The following is a 17,563-nucleotide window of genomic DNA, read 5'->3' on the forward strand; positions in this document are numbered from 1 at the left end:
ACATGTTCCTGTAACTATGAGACTATGCAACTCCCGTTTACTGGAGGAACACTTTGGGTACTACCAAACGTCACAACATAACTGGGTGATTATAAAGGAGTACTATAGGTGTCTCCAAAGGTACATGTTGGGTTGGCGTATTTCGAGATTAGGTTTTTTCACTCCGATTGTCGGAGAGGTATCTCTGGGCCCTCTCGGTAATGCACATCACTATAAGCCTTGCAAGCAATGTAGCTAATGAGTTAGTTACGGAATGATGCATTACATAACGAGTAAAGAGACTTGCCGGTAACGAGATTGAACTAGGTATTGGATACCGACGATCGAATCTTGGGCAAGTAACATACCAATGACAAAGGGAACAACTTATATTGTTATGCGGTTTGACCGATAAAGATCTTCGTAGAATATGTAGGAGCCAATATGAGCATCCAGGTTCCGCTATTGGTTATTGACCAGAAACAGTTCTAGGTCATGTCTGCATAGTTCGCGAACCCGTAGGGTCCGCACGCTTAACGTTACGATGACAGTTTTATTATGAGTTTATATGTTTTGATGTACCGAAGGTTGTTCGGGGTCCCGGATGTGATCATAGACATGACGAGGAGTCTCAAAATGGTCGAGACACAAAGATTGATATATTGGACGACTATATTCGGACACCGGAATTGTTCCGGGTGATTTCGGAGAAAACCGGAGTGCCGGAGGGGTTACCGGAACCCCCCGGGGAAGTATTGGGCCTTAGTGGGCCTGAGGGGAGAGAGAGGGCAGCAGCCCAGGAGGTGGCGCCCCCCCCCATGGGGAGTCCGAATTGGACTAGGGAGGGGGGCGCGGCCCCTCTTTCCCTCTCCCTCTCCCTCTCTTTCCTTCCTCCTTCCTCCTTCCTAGTGGGACTAGGAAAGGGGAATCCTACTCCCACTAGGAGGAGGATTCCCCCCTCCTTGGCGCGCCCCCTAGGGCCGGCCGGCCTCCTCCCTTTCTCCTTTATATACGGGGGCAGGGGGCACCCCAAGGCACACAAGTTGATCTTCGTGATTGTTCCTTGGCCGTGTGCGGTGCCCCCCTCCACCATATTCCACCTCGGTCATATCGTTGCGGTGCTTAGGCGAAGCCCTGCGTCGGTAGAACATCATCATCGTCACCACGCCATCGTGCTGACGTAACTCATCCCCGACACTTTGCTGGATCGGAGTCCGGGGATCGTCATCGAGCTGAACGTGTGCTGAACTCGGAGGTGCCGTACGTTCGGTGCTTGGATCGGTCAGATCGTGAAGACGTACGACTACATTAACCGCGTTGTCATAACGCTTCCGCTTACGGCTACGAGGGTACGTGGACATTACTCTCCCCTCTCGTTGCTATGCCATCACCATGATCTTGCATGGGCGTAGGAAATTTTTTGAAATTACTATGTTCCCCAACAGTGGCATCAGAGCCAGGTTTTATGCATTGATGTTATATGCACGAGTAGAACACAAGTGAGTTGTGGGCGATATAAGTCATACTGCTTACCAGCATGTCATACTTTGGTTCGGCGGTATTGTTGGATGAAGCGGCCCGGACCGACATTACGCGTACGCTTACGCGAGACTGGTTCTACCGACGTGCTTTGCACACAGGTGGCTGGCGGGTGTCAGTTTCTCCAATTTTAGTTGAACCGAGTGTGGCTACGCCCGGTCCTTGCGAAGGTTAAAACAGCACCAACTTGAAAAACTATCGTTGTGGTTTTGATGCGTAGGTAAGAACGGTTCTTGCTAAGCCCGTAGCAGCCACGTAAAATTTGCAACAACAAAGTAGAGGACGTCTAACTTGTTTTTGCAGGGCATGTTGTGATGTGATATGGTCAAGACGTGATGCTATATTTTATTGTATGAGATGATCATGTTTTGTAACCGAGTTATCGGCAACTGGCAGGAGCCATATGGTTGTCACTTTATTGTATGCAATGCAATCGCCCTATAATGCTTTACTTTATCACTAAGCGGTAGCGATAGTCGTAGAAGCATAAGATTGGCGAGACGACAACGATGCTACGATGGAGATCAAGGTGTCGCGCCGGTGACGATGGTGATCATGACGGTGCTTCGGAGATGGAGATCACAAGCACAAGATGATGATGGCCATATCATATCACTTATATTGATTGCATGTGATGTTTATCCTTTATGCATCTTATCTTGCTTTGATTGACGGTAGCATTTTAAGATGATCTCTCACTAAATTATCAAGAAGTGTTCTCCCTGAGTATGCACCATTGCCAAAGTTCGTCGTGCCCAGACACCACGTGATGATCGGGTGTGATAAGCTCAACGTCCATCTACAATGGGTGCAAGCCAGTTTTGCACACGCAGAATCCTCAGGTTAAACTTGACGAGCCTAGCATATGCAGATATGGCCTCGGAACACGGAGACCGAAAGGTCGAGCGTGAATCATATAGTAGATATGATCAACATAATGATGTTCACCATTGAAAACTACTCCATCTCACGTGATGATCGGTTATGGTTTAGTTGATTTGGATCACGTGATCACTTAGATGACTAGAGAGATGTCTGTCTGAGTGGGAGTTCTTAAGTAATATGATTAATTGAACTTAAATTTATCATGAACTTAGTACCTGATAGTATCTTGCTTGTCTATGTTGATTGTAGATAGATGGCCCGTGCTGTTGTTCCGTTGAATTTTAATGCGTTCCTTGAGAAAGCAAAGTTGAAAGATGATGGTAGTAATTACATGGACTGGGTCCGTAACTTGAGGATTATCCTCATTGCTGCACAGAAGAATTACGTCCTGGAAGCACCGCTGGGTGCCAGGCCTGCTGCAGGAGCAACACCAGATGTTATGAACGTCTGGCAGAGCAAAGCTGATGACTACTCAATACTTCAGTGTGCCATGCTTTACGGCTTAGAACCGGGTCTTCAACGACGTTTTGAACGTCATGGAGCATATGAGATGTTCCAGGAGTTGAAGTTAATATTTCAAGCAAATGCCCGGATTGAGAGATATGAAGTCTCCAATAAGTTCTATAGCTGCAAGATGGAGGAGAATAGTTCTGTCAGTGAGCATATACTCAAAATGTCTGGCTATAATAATCACTTGATTCAACTGGGAGTTAATCTTTCGGATGATAGCGTCATTGACAGAATTCTCCAATCACTGCCACCAAGCTACAAGAGCTTCATGATGAACTATAATATGCAAGGGATGAACAAGACAATTCCCGAGCTCTTCGCAATGCTAAAAGCTGCGGAGGTAGAAATCAAGAAGGAGCATCAAGTGTTGATGGTCAACAAGACCACTAGTTTCAAGAAAAAGGGCAAAGGGAAGAAGAAAGGGAACTTCAAAAAGAACAGCAAACAAGTTGCTGCTCAAGAGAAGAAACCCAAGTCTGGACCTAAGCCTGAAACTGAGTGCTTCTACTGCAAACAAGCTGGTCACTGGAAGCGGAACTGCCCCAAGTATTTGGGGATAAAAAGGATGGCAAGGTGAACAAAGGTATATGTGATATACATGTTATTGATGTGTACATTACTAGAGCTCGCAGTAGCACCTGGGTATTTGATACTGGTTCTGTTGCTAATATTTGCAACTCGAAATAGGGACTACGGAATAAGCGAACACTAGCCAAGGACGAGGTGACGATGCGCGTGGGAAATGGTTCCAAAGTCGATGTAATCGCAGTTGGCACGCTACCTCTACATCTACCTTCGAGATTAGTTTTAGACCTGAATAATTGTTATTTGGTGCCAGCGTTAAGCATGAACATTATATCTGGATCTTGTTTGATGCGAGACGGTTATTCATTTAAATCAGAGAATAATGGTTGTTCTATTTATATGAGTAATATCTTTTATGGTCATGCACCCTTAAAGAGTGGTCTATTTTTGATGAATCTCGATGGTAGTAATACACATATTCATAATGTTGAAGCCAAAAGATGCAGAGTTGATAATGATAGTGCAACTTATTTGTGGCACTGCCGTTTAGGTCATATTGGTGTAAAGCGCATGAAGAAACTCCATACTGATGGACTTTTGGAACCTCTTGATTATGAATCACTTGGTACTTGCGAACCATGCCTCATGGGCAATATGACTAAAACACCGGTCTCCGATACTATGGAGAGAGCAACAGATTTGTTGGAAATCATACATACAGATGTATGTGGTCCGATGAATGTTGAAGCTCGTGGCGGATATCGTTATTTTCTCACCTTCACGGATGATTTAAGCAGATATGGGTATATCTACTTAATGAAGCATAAATCTGAAACATTTGAAAAGTTCAAAGAATTACAGAGTGAAGTTGAAAATCATCGTAACAAGAAAATAAAGTTTCTACGATCTGTTTGTGGAGGAGAATATTTGAGTTACGAGTTTGGTTTACATTTGAAACAATGCGGAATAGTTTCGCAACTTACGCCACCTGGAACACCACAATGTAATGGTGTGTCCGAATGTCGTAATCGTACTTTACTAGATATGGTGCGATCTATGATGTCTCTTACCGATTTACCGCTATCGTTTTGGGGTTATGCTTTACAGACGGCCGCATTCACGTTAAATAGGGACCATCAAAATCCATTGAGACGACTCCTTATAAACTATGGTTTGGCAAGAAACCAAAGTTGTCATTTCTGAAAGTTTGGGGCTGCGATGCTTATGTGAAAAAACTTCAACCTGATAAGCTCGAACCCAAATCGGAAAAATGTGTCTTCATAGGATACCCAAAGGAAACAGTTGGGTACACCTTCTATCACAGATCCGAAGGCAAGACATTTGTTGCTAAGAATGGATCCTTTCTAGAGAAGGAGTTTCTCTCGAAAGAAGTGAGTGGGAGGAAAGTAGAACTTGATGAGGTAACTATGCCTGCTCCCTTATTGGAAAGTGGTTCATCACAGAAACCGGTTCCTGTGACGTCTACACCAATTAGTGAGGAAGTTAATGATGGTGATCATGAAATTTCAGATCAAGTTGTTACTGAGCCTCGTAGATCAACCAGAATAAAAACCGCACCAGAGTGGTACGGTAATCCTGTTCTGGAAGTCATGTTACTAGACCATGATGAACCTACGAACTATGAAGAAGCGATGGTGAGCCCAGATTCCGCAAAATGGCTTGAGGCCATGAAATCTGAGATGGGATCCATGTATGAGAACAAAGTGTGGACTTTGGTTGACTTGCCCAATGATCGGCAAGCAATTGAAAATAAGTGGATTTTTAAGAAGAAGACTGACGCTGACGGTAATGTTACTGTCTACAAAGCTCGACTTGTCGCAAAAGGTTTTCGACAAGTTCAAGGGATTGACTACGATGAGACCTTCTCACCCGTAGCGATGCTTAAGTCTGTCCGAATCATGTTGGCGATTGCTGCATTTTATGATTATGAAATATGGCAGATGGATGTCAAAACTGCATTCCTGAACGGGTTTCTGGAAGAAGAGTTGTATATGATGCAGCCAGAAGGTTTTGTCGATCCAAAGGGAGCTAACAAAGTGTGCAAGCTCCAGCGATCCATTTATGGACTGGTGCAAGCCTCTCGGAGTTGGAATAAACGTTTTGATAGTGTGATCAAAGCATTTGGTTTTATACAGACTTTTGGAGAAGCCTGTATTTACAAGAAAGTGAGTGGGAGCTCTGTAGCATTTCTGATATTATATGTAGATGACATATTATTAATTGGAAATGATATAGAATTTCTGGATAGCATAAAGGGATACTTGAATAAAAGTTTTTCTATGAAAGACCTCGGTGAAGCTGCTTATATATTGGGCATCAAGATTTATAGAGATAGATCAAGACGCTTAATTGGACTTTCACAAAGCACATACCTTGATAAAGTTTTGAAAAAGTTCAAAATGGATCAAGCAAAGAAAGGGTTCTTGCCTGTGTTACAAGGTGTGAAGTTGAGTAAAACTCAAAGCCCGACCACTGCAGAAGATAGAGAGAAAATGAAAGATGTTCCCTATGCTTCAGCCATAGGCTCTATCATGTATGCAATGCTGTGTACCAGACCTGATGTGTGCCTTGCTATAAGTCTAGCAGGGAGGTACCAAAGTAATCCAGGAGTGGATCACTGGACAGCGGTCAAGAACATCCTGAAATACCTGAAAAGGACTAGGGATATGTTTCTCATTTATGGAGGTGACAAAGAGCTTGTCGTAAAGGGTTACGTCGATGCAAGCTTTGACACTGATCCGGACGATTCTAAATCGCAAACCGGATACGTATTTATATTAAACGGTGGAGCTGTTAGTTGGTGCAGTTCTAAACAAAGCGTCGTAGCGGGATCTACATGTGAAGCGGAGTACATAGCTGCTTCGGAAGCAGCAAATGAAGGAGTCTGGATGAAGGAGTTCATATCCGATCTAGGTGTCATACCTAGTGCATCGGGTCCAATGAAAATCTTTTGTGACAATACTGGTGCAATTGCCTTGGCAAAGGAATCCAGATTTCACAAGAGAACCAAGCACATCAAGAGACGCTTCAATTCCATCCGGGATCTAGTCCAGGTGGGAGACATAGAAATTTGCAAGATACATACGGATCTGAATGTCGCAGACCCGCTGACTAAGCCTCTTCCACGAGAAAAACATGATCAGCACCAAGACTCCATGGGTGTTAGAATCATTACTGTGTAATCTAGATTATTAACTCTAGTGCAAGTGGGAGACTGAAGGAAATATGCCCTAGAGGCAATAATAAAGTTATTATTTATTTCCTCATATCATGATAAATGTTTATTATTCATGCTAGAATTGTATTAACCGGAAACATAATACATGTGTGAATACATAGACCAACATAACGTCACTAGTATGCCTCTACTTGACTAGCTCATTAATCAAAGATGGTTATGTTTCCTAACCATAGACATGTGTTGTCATTTGATTAACGGGATCACATCATTAGGAGAATGATGTGATTGACATGACCCATTCCGTTAGCCTAGCACTTGATCGTTTAGTATATTGCTATTGCTTTCTTCATGACTTATACATGTTCCTGTAACTATGAGATTATGCAACTCCCGTTTACCGGAGGAACACTTTGGGTGCTACCAAACGTCACAACGTAACTGGGTGATTATAAAGGAGTACTACAGGTGTCTCCAAAGGTACATGTTGGGTTGGCGTATTTCGAGATTAGGTTTTGTCACTCCGATTGTCGGAGAGGTATCTCTGGGCCCTCTCGGTAATGCACATCACTATAAGCCTTGCAAGCAATGTAGCTAATGAGTTAGTTACGGAATGATGCATTACGTAACGAGTAAAGAGACTTGCCGGTAACGAGATTGAACTAGGTATTGGATACTGACGATCGAATCTCGGGCAAGTAACATACCGATGACAAAGGGAACAACGTATGTTGTTATGCGGTTTGACCGATAAAGATCTTCGTAGAATATGTAGGAGCCAATATGAGCATCCAGGTTCCGCTATTGGTTATTGATCGGAAACAGTTCTAGGTCATGTCTGCATAGTTCTCGAACCCGTAGGGTCCGCACGCTTAACGTTACGATGACAGTTTTATTATGAGTTTATATGTTTTGATGTACCGAAGGTTGTTCGGGGTCCCGGATGTGATCACGGACATGACGAGGAGTCTCGAAATGGTCGAGACATAAAGATTGATATATTGGATGACTATATTCGGACACCGGAATTGTTCCGGGTGATTTCGGAGAAAACCGGAGTGCCGGAGGGGTTACCGGAACCCCCCGGGGAAGTATTGGGCCTTAGTGGGCCTGAGGGGAGAGAGAGGGCAGCAGCCCAGGAGGTGGCGCCCCCCCCATGGGGAGTCCGAATTGGACTAGGGAGGGGGGCGGCCCCTCTTTCCCTCTCCCTCTCCCTCTCTTTCCTTCCCCCTTCCTCCTTCCTAGTGGGACTAGGAAAGGGGAATCCTACTCCCACTAGGAGGAGGATTCCCCCCTCCTTGGCGCGCCCCCTAGGGCCGGCCGGCCTCCCCCCTTGCTCCTTTATATACGGGGGCAGGGGGCACCCCAAGACACACAAGTTGATCTTCGTGATCGTTCCTTAGCCGTGTGCGGTGCCCCCCTCTACCATATTCCACCTCGGTCATATCGTCGCGGAGTTTAGGCGAAGCCCTGCGCCGGTAGAACATCATCATCGTCACCACGCCGTCGTGCTGACGGAACTCATCCCCGACACTTTGCTGGATCGGAGTCCGGGGATCGTCATCGAGCTGAACGTGTGCTGAACTCGGAGGTGCCGTACGTTCGGTGCTTGGATCGGTCGGATCGTGAAGACGTACGACTACATCAACCGCGTTGTCATAATGCTTCCGCTTATGGTCTACGAGGGTACGTGGACATTACTCTCCCCTCTCGTTGCTATGCCATCACCATGATCTTGCGTGTGCATAGGAAATTTTTTGAAATTACTACGTTCGCCAACAATAAGTTCACAAGGTCACAGAGCCCACAAGTTGATCACCAAAACATACATCAATTAGATCACGTGAATATCCCATTGTCACCACAGATAAGCACATGCAAGACATACATTAAGTGTTCTCAAATCCTTAAAGACTCAATCCGATAAGATAACTTCAAAGGGACAACTCAATCCATTACAAGAAGGTAGAAAGGGGGAAACACCATAAGATCCAACTATAGTAGCAAAGCTCGCGGTACATCAAGATCTTGCCGAATCAAGAACACGAGAGAGAGAAAGAGAGAGAGAGATCAAACATATAGCTACTGGTACATACCCTCAACCCTGAGGGTGAACTACTCCCTCCTCGTCATGGAGAGCGCCGGGATGATGAAGATGGCCACCGGTGATGGATTACCCCTCCGGCAGGGTGCCGGAACAGGGTCTCGAGAGGTTTTTCGTGGCTACAGAGGCCTGCGGTGGCGGAACTCCCGATCTAGGTTTCTTTTCGCGGGTTTATGTATTTATAGGAATTTTTGGCGTCGGTTTCACGTCAGGGGGGAGGGGGTCCACGAGTCAACGACAAGACCGGAGCACCCTCCCGGGGGGTAGGGCATGCCCTCCACCCTTGTGGTTGACTCGGGACTCTTCTGGCCCAAATATTTTGCTTCGCTGGCTTCTTCTGGTCCATAAAAAATCACCATAAATTTTCAGGTCATTTGGACTCCGTTTGGTATTCCTTTTCTGTAAAACTCAAAAACAAGGAAAAAACAGAAACTGGCACTGGGCTCTAGGTTAATAGGTTAGTTCCAAAAATCATTAAAAAAAGAATATAAATGCATATAAAACATCCAAGATGGATAATATAATAGCATGGAACAATCAAAAATTATAGATATGTTGGAGACGTATCACCTCCCTCTTTGGTGCGTGGGCAAGGGGTGGAGGGGCGCATCAGCCCCCTTGTGGGCTGGTGTGCTTACCCCCTTTGGCCCATAAGGCCCACCTCTTGTCGGTGGCCTCCCGGAACCCCTTCCGGCACTCCGATAAAATACCCGGTACTTCCGAAACCTTTTCGGTGACCTCGTCCTATATATCAATCTTTACCTCCGGACCATTTCGGAGCTCCTCGTCATGTCTGTAATCTCATCCGGGACTCCGAACAACCTTTAGTCATCAACTCACATAACTCATATAACACCATATCATCAATGAACGTTAAGCGTGCGGACCCTATACGGGTTCGAGAACTATGTAGACATGATCGAGACACCTCTTTGGTCAATAACCAATAGCGGAACCTGGATGCCCATATTGGTTCCTACATATTCCACGAGGATCTTTATCGGTCGAACCGTTATGACAACATACTAATTCCCTTTGTCTGTCCGTATGTTACTTGCCCGAGATTCAATCGTCGGTATCTCCATACCTAGTTCAATCTCGTTACTGGCACGTCTCTTTACTCATTCCATAATATATCATCTGTAACTAACTCCTTAGTCATTTTGCTTGCAAGCTTATTATGATGTGTATTACCGAGAGGGCCCAGAGATACCTCTCCGATACTCTATGTGACAAATCTCAATCTCGATACATGCCAAATCAACAGACACCCTTGGAGATACATGTAGAGCATCTTTATGATCACCCAGTTACGTTGTGACATTGATAGCACACATGGTATTCCTCCGGTATTCGAGAGTTGCATAATCTCTTGGTCGAAGGAACATGTATGTGACATTCAAGGAAGCAGTAGCAATAAACTGAATGATCATATGCTAAGCTAACAGACGGGTCTTGTCCATTACATCATTCTCCTAATGATGTGATCCCGTTATCAAATGACAACTTATGTATATGGCTAGGAAACCTTAACCATCTTTTGATCAACGAGCTAGTCTAGTAGAGGCTCACTAGGGACACAGTATTTGTTTATGTATCTACACATGTATTCAAGTTTCCGGTCAATACAATTCTAGCATGAATAATAAACCTTTATCATGATTAAGGAAATATAATAATTACCATTTTATTATTGCCTCTAGGGCATATTTCCAACAAATACGTCAACCACACATTCACGCATGTTACATCTTATTATCATGTGATCCCAATGATTTTAAAAAGCCACCCGTTCACATTTACTCCGCATACAAGATTTGTTTTGAATTAAAACTACATACAGCGTGACAAAAAAATTATTTAAGAAAATCTACACTTACAATACTACAAAGTTATATATGAAAGTTAGTTGCATGGTGCATCCAATGATATTTGTTTCGTATTGTGAATATTCATATTTTTCTCCTACAAAATTAGTCACTGTAAAGAGAAACGAAGGGCATATCTCTCTTTCTCCATTGCACACACCCTCTCTCTACACCCCTTTTACATATGCACACGAACTATCTCTCGGCCCTCTAAAAGTATGCCCCGACACATTCACGCATGACGATCATTGTATTTCAAGCGAAAGCACAATACAGTCAATGGACTCCAGAATACGCCCATTATGGTCACCATATACATTTTGTGGTGATTATATGGTCATTAGCTCGCTGCACTGCTTCGTATTTTATTGATGACTCTGACGGTAATTGTATTTAAAGAGAAAGCACGATACGATCACTGGACTTCAGAATAAGCTCATTACAATCACCATATACATTTTGTGGTGATTATACGGTCACTGGCTCATCGTACAACCCTGTATTTTGTTGATGACATGATCAATTGACCAGTCAAACAGTCCACATGGCGCAACTAGTGTTGCATCATCAGCGCACATTATCTCCCTATCATAGGGCCCACCCATCAGCGGGTATAAGAAAGAATGAAATGGTAATAAATTAGTGCTCGGTGGGGATTCGAAGTCGAGACCTCAGGGAAGTCGAGACCTCAGGTTGGCAGCCGACGCACGCTAACCATAGTGGACAAGGTTGCCTAGTGATGATACTAGAGGTTGGGGCGCCACCGGTGGCGCCGCCTGAGCGGTGACTCTGCGGTGCCAGGTATGCCTTCGCCCATTCAGCTACTTTGTTCACCTCTTGTTAGCACATACACACAACAATGGTGAGCTCTTTGATCCAAAGAGAAAAGCATTACAAGCAATGCAAATGAATCTCGTCTCTTTCCATACAAGTGAAACTGTAGCACATCACTAACAAACTGCAGCTTAGCTGCTTTTCGGGTGTGGATAAGTAAAAGTGTTACAAGAGCGTTTACGGACTGACAGCTCCACAATTTTTTACTCCCTGCTCGGCGTCCAACACCCTCACCTAAAGGAGATGCAAGGCAATATCAGGACAGGAAGGGCAGCGGCTGCTCGCCGGAGCAGGACCAGCCGATGTGCGTGACTGGAGCCACCGGCTACATCATCCAGTGGCTCGACCACACCCGCTTCGGCAGGGCCACCGTGTCCACGCCACGGCGTGGGACCCAGATGCACCAATATTGAAAACCAATCAATAATGGAACATGTTCAATTGTGTAGCAAACCTGCAATGTACCAAATATGATAAAAACTGGTATCAACCCAATTATTTTCCTTATAGAAACTTCCAAGTAAGGTGAAAGTCTTTTGTACATGATAATATTGCACCTTCTGTCCGTCCTTTCCTCTCTTCTAATGGCCATTCATTATAAATCCTTGTCACGGGTGATGCTACTGATCAGAAAGATATTAATCTCACACGAAGTTCCTTCTCTTCAAATGTCCAACGTTTGACCAATCCAGCACAAAGAATGATGATGCTAGTTGCTAGCATAGATCTACTTTATCAGACTGAACAATTTTTCAGTTGTTAATCTCTGAAAATGCAGAATGCTTGTTCTGAAACATAGAACTTGTGTGGTGTTGCTCCGTACAGGAATTACTTGTATGCATTCCTAAATAGTGGACAGGTGGTAGCTAGACCGAAGCTCGCTTGTGAAACATCAATCATAAACATGTAGATGACCATGGTTTAACCAGTGAAGGGGCTAAAATTCAGTAGCCCAAATTAGGATTACACTTGACCTTTTCTATAGAGAAACCTAGGTACTGTAGTAGCATATGTTTAGGTTAGCAGGTCGTAGCAAATGCAAAATCATGCTCAGTAAAGCCATGTATAGATGTATGCTAGTTACATTAGCACATACATACATGGAGAGAATTAATTTACCAATAATGTCAACTGCTACCTTCTGCCTTTAATTGTAACTGAAAAAGCTCTGCTCTGAAAGTATGGTTGTGATCAATCACCTGTTCCGGTGTCTTTTTCTTCTCAAACTTGAAAAAAAAACATGTGATTTTGCTCAACCTGGCCATCATAAAACCAAAATACATCCACCAATCATGTCTTTAAAGCAAAAGAGCACCCTCCCAATCAAATCTGCTACAGCAGAAAGGAACATACACTACATAAGAACTTGGAAGAAGGAACAAATTAATTAGGCCAAGAACCATATCTTACAGCAGGCCAAGTAAAAGGGTGTAGTCGTGTTGGACGCCATAGCAGGAAAGCGGACCACCACCAATATGCGGTACCATGACATGACCATGCTCTTCACCTACAGCACAGTCGTCGCGCCGTCCTCCTCGATCTGCGGGGCTTCCCTCCTCGCCGTCAAGCCGATGGTATATATATTTGTTAAAACACCATGAGAATATTAGTAAGTGGGCTTATTCATTGAAACAGATAAATAGATAAGTAATAATCGCTTCAACTTTGAATGGAAGTCAAAGGTAAGGTACTGATTAACATCCTACAAGATGATAATCACAAATAGGAATAGCTACACACACACAGAGAGAGAGACCATGAGAATATTAGTAAGTGGGCTTCAACCCAAAGGCATTTTTCTTGCATCAATATTGGAATCCACTGCACTGATTGCCTTCTCTGTATGTCTTTAGGATATTTGCTAGCACTGAAATCTATAGGGAAAATTTTATGACGCAGACTATGACAGAAAAGCATGAAGCACAGTAAAACATAATTAGCTCACCGCTTCGTATGATCTCAGGTCAGTGTCATACTCTGATCTTCTTTAATTCCAAAGGCAAATGCTTCTGCAAAAAATTATCATTGAAGCAATCATATCAGAAATTCGTGAAACTGATTTGTAGTGTGTACAGCAAGAACAAGGAAAAAGGGAACATAAATGGGCATAGAATGCGTAGGCCATAGGATGGTCAGGACCAGTTTTAGCACCAGCAATCCCATCCATCTCAGAGAATGGATCATGCATACGTATGCAATCTAAAGATTAAAAGGATCATATGCATTTGAAGCTGCAATTCCCATATCAAATAATGGATTTGCAAGTTTCCCTAAATACCAAGCAAAAAAAATTGGTTTTGTCAAAGCAAGATATAGAATGAGTAAAGCAATTCATATGTTCAAGAAAGGAAAATACCAGACTGACTACACAAGCATGGTATAAACTTCGTCGTTGCAAATTTGTGTTGATGCTCCTGTAAGGCTGTAACTTCAAACATCAAGTCATGTTGCATTTTCTCAACGCATTCCCAGCAACTGTCCAGGACGGAAGTCATGCTACATATCAAGATTCCATCACATAAATCAACAAAAACCTAAAACCTACAGAAAGATCAAACGTAATTAGTTCGGAGAGCACTCTGAAATTTGATATGGAATGTCATCAGAGACAGTGCATACAGAACCTGCATATGGGCCAGTATAGGGTCTGTATTGGCACTCTGATTCATGTTTTAACTTGCAATAATAAGGATACATTCCCAAGCATCCAAAGTTCTGGAACTTGGACATAAAGTCTAGAGAGGCGCCAACCTTCTCCAAAGCAAGGCATCTTATGTTACCCAATTCACTCCTGCAAGTTGGGCGACCATTATGAACCCTTGGCTTGCATTCAGAACAAATGGTTTGACCATTGGAGCACTGCATGCAGAAATGTGACAAAATAGTTAAAGTAGCTCTAGAGTCTAAACACATTCATAAATTTCTTTCTGAGCTTAAGAATATGTAGTGTAAATTCAAAATAGTCATGAGATATCAGACCCTCCTAGTAGAATAATTTCACAAGGAACACTCTCAACAACGTTGAAATTAAAAAAGGAGGGTGCTGCAATCTGTAAGTCCAAAATGTTTGCAGGGAGCTAGTCAGAGGTCGGCGTGATGCATGGGGTGGTTAACAGAAAGGAAGGGATGTCACCTATTAGTGTGAAAGTGATTCATAGAAAAAGGTTACAAACCAAAACCCTATTTTAGCTTTGCCTACCTTGGTCGGCAATTTCATATTCTTTTGCAACTGGATATTCTAATATATCAGCATACACATAGAAAGCCAAAAGCCTAGAATAAGGCTAGTATGATGCAACCGAGATGCTATAGTTAAATGTGATTAGTTCAGCAAGAAGACATACCCGATGAATTGGAGGATACATGGGAACCAAACACACAGGGCATTCCAATAGCTCATGCACATTTGTAGAAACTATGAGTCTATGACATTTGGTTTCCCTGAATGCTCGATAACATCACCGACGAGTTCTGTGACATTTGAATGTCCCATTCTTTGGAGGCTCGATAACTTCAGCACCAATGTTGCCAAGATAGGCAGTCGATGTCGCGACCAAACTTATAGATAAAATCTTGTATGGATGAGAAATATTTAGGCTTGGAAGCAAATAGCAAGATAACATGATTTAATCCTGGGTGCAAAAAATGCCATGTCAAGCTCAAAGGATGGCTGGAACCTGATATAACTCTCAAGACAAGTATTATCATTAACATCACATCACCGGCGGTACATAAAACTGATACATCAACCTGATAACATGAATTAAATAAAGGATCTATCATGAGTACTTTTACCCACTATACAGAGAACATTTCTCTCTGTCAAATAAGTAACCTCATAGTAGATTAAATAGATTTTTGGAAGAAAAACTTGATCCAGTCCATGGGGTACCACGGAATAAAATTGTTGGGGTACTAAAAAAAACCATTGATTTCAGCAAACATCATTCCTCGAAGTGAGGAATATTCAGTCCAAAACTACATCAAGTCACAATAGCAGTCTTCCATCCATTTGCAACAAATCAGTGTTATGATCAATACAAACATCAAATGGAAGGAACACATGATCGAGTTCAAGCAGAGGCAGAGTTGGATCGTCCGCATGGACATGAACAGGATCTGCCACAGTCTACACTCTACAAGATTGAAATTAAATCATGTCGATGTGAAAATCAAACTCCAACTGAGCATTGCATGTAGATTTTTACATTATTTTGCATTGTGGTAAGTACAATCAGGAATTGGTTGATTCTTGCTTATTTCTAATCGATGAACAAAATCTTATAGTTCAAGTTTCATCATCAGAACTCAAGTTAAAGAAGGTCCTTGCTAGAAAATCCTGTGTATGCTCCACAGTTTTATCATGGTCAACTAAGATCAACCATCCAATCATACGTAATCGTGTTTAGAGCTAACAGATTACTAATCTTCAATTCTTGATCCCCTTAATCTGAACTATAACAATCCGATTACAGCTGCAGTGTCGAAATAGAACCTTTCAGATGGTCACTGGGCAACATAATCAACAGGTAGAATTTCAATTCAGTAGCAATTTTTCATTTTAGACAGATTCATGGACCATGATTCAGCTACTAAACCAACTTCGAAACCCTAGTGAAGCCACATACCGTCAAGAAGGCCGCTGCCGGGGAGGAGGGGCCGAGTGAAGCCACATATGGCGTCATAACCGTCGCCAAGGAGCTAGCAGCACCAGTACAGGAAGAAAATGGGGATCCTGGCGACGGCGTAAGTCGTGTGTGAGGGAGATGGAGGGTAGCAACGTCGCAAGCTTCCTGTGAATCTACGGTTGAAAGCATCAAGCGGGCCACCCGCACTCGCCGGCGCATCCATGGGTCATTGGAGCTCAGCGTCTCTCCGAGCCGTGCGAGGCATAGGCGGGAGTCCCGCTGCTCCGACCCGCATCCACTAGCTGGCCACAAACATTCTCGTCCCATCCTGCATGGTCGGGCTGGTGAAGAGAGAGGAGATGAGGCGAGCGAGGCTGATGACGGCCGATGGATCAGGGCGCTATCGAGAGAAAAGGGTGAGACGAGAGAGAAAAGGGTGCTCACCTCGGGGAACCCGTGGAGATGCCTCCTCCGCGCGTGGAGGTTGTCCGGCGACGCCGCTGAGGAGGCCGCCGCCACGAGGCCCACAACCACCCCGAGCCTCCTACACCAGATGCCGATCTAGTCGAGGTTGGTGGCAAAACGAGTGCGGGGCAGAGACGCGGGCGAGGAGGGATGGTCGCTGGTCGGGAGTTGCTTCACCAGTTGCTGGATCGGGCAGCCGCCTCCAGCAACGAGGCACACACAGATCGAAATCGCCGCCACCCGCGCGCAACCCCTCCGCCGGATATGGAGTGCTGGCGCTCGAATCCCTGTCGCCAAGCTCGAGTTCGTCATTCCCCCACTCGTGGAGATGTCGAGGAGAAGGAGGGGAAGAGGCGAGGGAGTGGAGGCAAAGGTTGCGTGTGCGAGGAGAGGAAGACGAAAGTGAGGAGAGGGGGCGGCCGTATACGGACAGGCTAATCTGAGGATAATATATCTGCCTCCCCTATTCTTTTCTAGCCAATACGCGTGCGCGCTCAACAGTACAGCTTGCCGACGTGGCATGCGCGAGCATCCGCCCCTTGCGCGACTGTTATTGGGGTAAATGTTGAGCCAACCCTTTTAATACACATGAGCTACTATGGTGAATACACACATCACACAAGTACGCACGCAACGCCCGCATGCATGCATGCAATACTCACATGTACACATGCACAAACAATACTCGCATGAACAAACCTACGCGTGCATGCACGCACGCAACGCTCGCACGAACACACGCAAGCATGCATGCATGCAACACTCGCATATACACATGCACAAACGCAACACTCGCACGAACACATGCATGCATGTACGCACGCATCACACGACGCAACACATACGTTCACGCTCCAGTGCTCAACCTACACATAGCCAGAATGGTTCGCCCACAAGGACCAGTTCCGTGGGGTCTCATGTTCGAATCCTACCGTGCCTATGTAATTTTTTTACCAACTGACAGGTGGGACCCGCAAACCACGTGGTCGATTTGACCAGTCAACAAAGTGCCACGTACACTTTTTAA

At 44.3% G+C, this 17,563-nt stretch overlaps 1 long non-coding RNA gene across 9 annotated transcripts; it reads right to left on the reverse strand.

The window, feature by feature from the left end:
* Window positions 1–11,510: 11,510 nt before the first annotated feature.
* Window positions 11,511–16,955, reverse strand: LOC123159066 (uncharacterized). 9 transcript variants are annotated; one of them, XR_006479473.1, is made up of 10 exons: window positions 16,516–16,955; window positions 16,072–16,412; window positions 14,788–15,075; window positions 14,068–14,302; window positions 13,800–13,984; window positions 13,389–13,452; window positions 12,854–13,317; window positions 12,643–12,772; window positions 12,001–12,183; window positions 11,511–11,897 (listed from the first exon to the last, which is right to left on the reverse strand). It is a non-coding gene; the product is annotated as an uncharacterized lncRNA (long non-coding RNA). The 9 variants fall into 9 exon arrangements; XR_006479469.1 differs by having other exon boundaries at window positions 12,854–13,452; window positions 16,072–16,399; XR_006479466.1 differs by having other exon boundaries at window positions 11,986–12,183; window positions 12,854–13,452; window positions 13,800–13,977.
* Between the last annotated feature and the right edge of the window lie 608 nt (window positions 16,956–17,563).

The sequence above is a fragment of the Triticum aestivum genome, chromosome 7B, assembly GCF_018294505.1.
Source record: "Triticum aestivum cultivar Chinese Spring chromosome 7B, IWGSC CS RefSeq v2.1, whole genome shotgun sequence".
In the NCBI taxonomy this organism is placed as follows: domain Eukaryota; kingdom Viridiplantae; phylum Streptophyta; class Magnoliopsida; order Poales; family Poaceae; genus Triticum; species Triticum aestivum.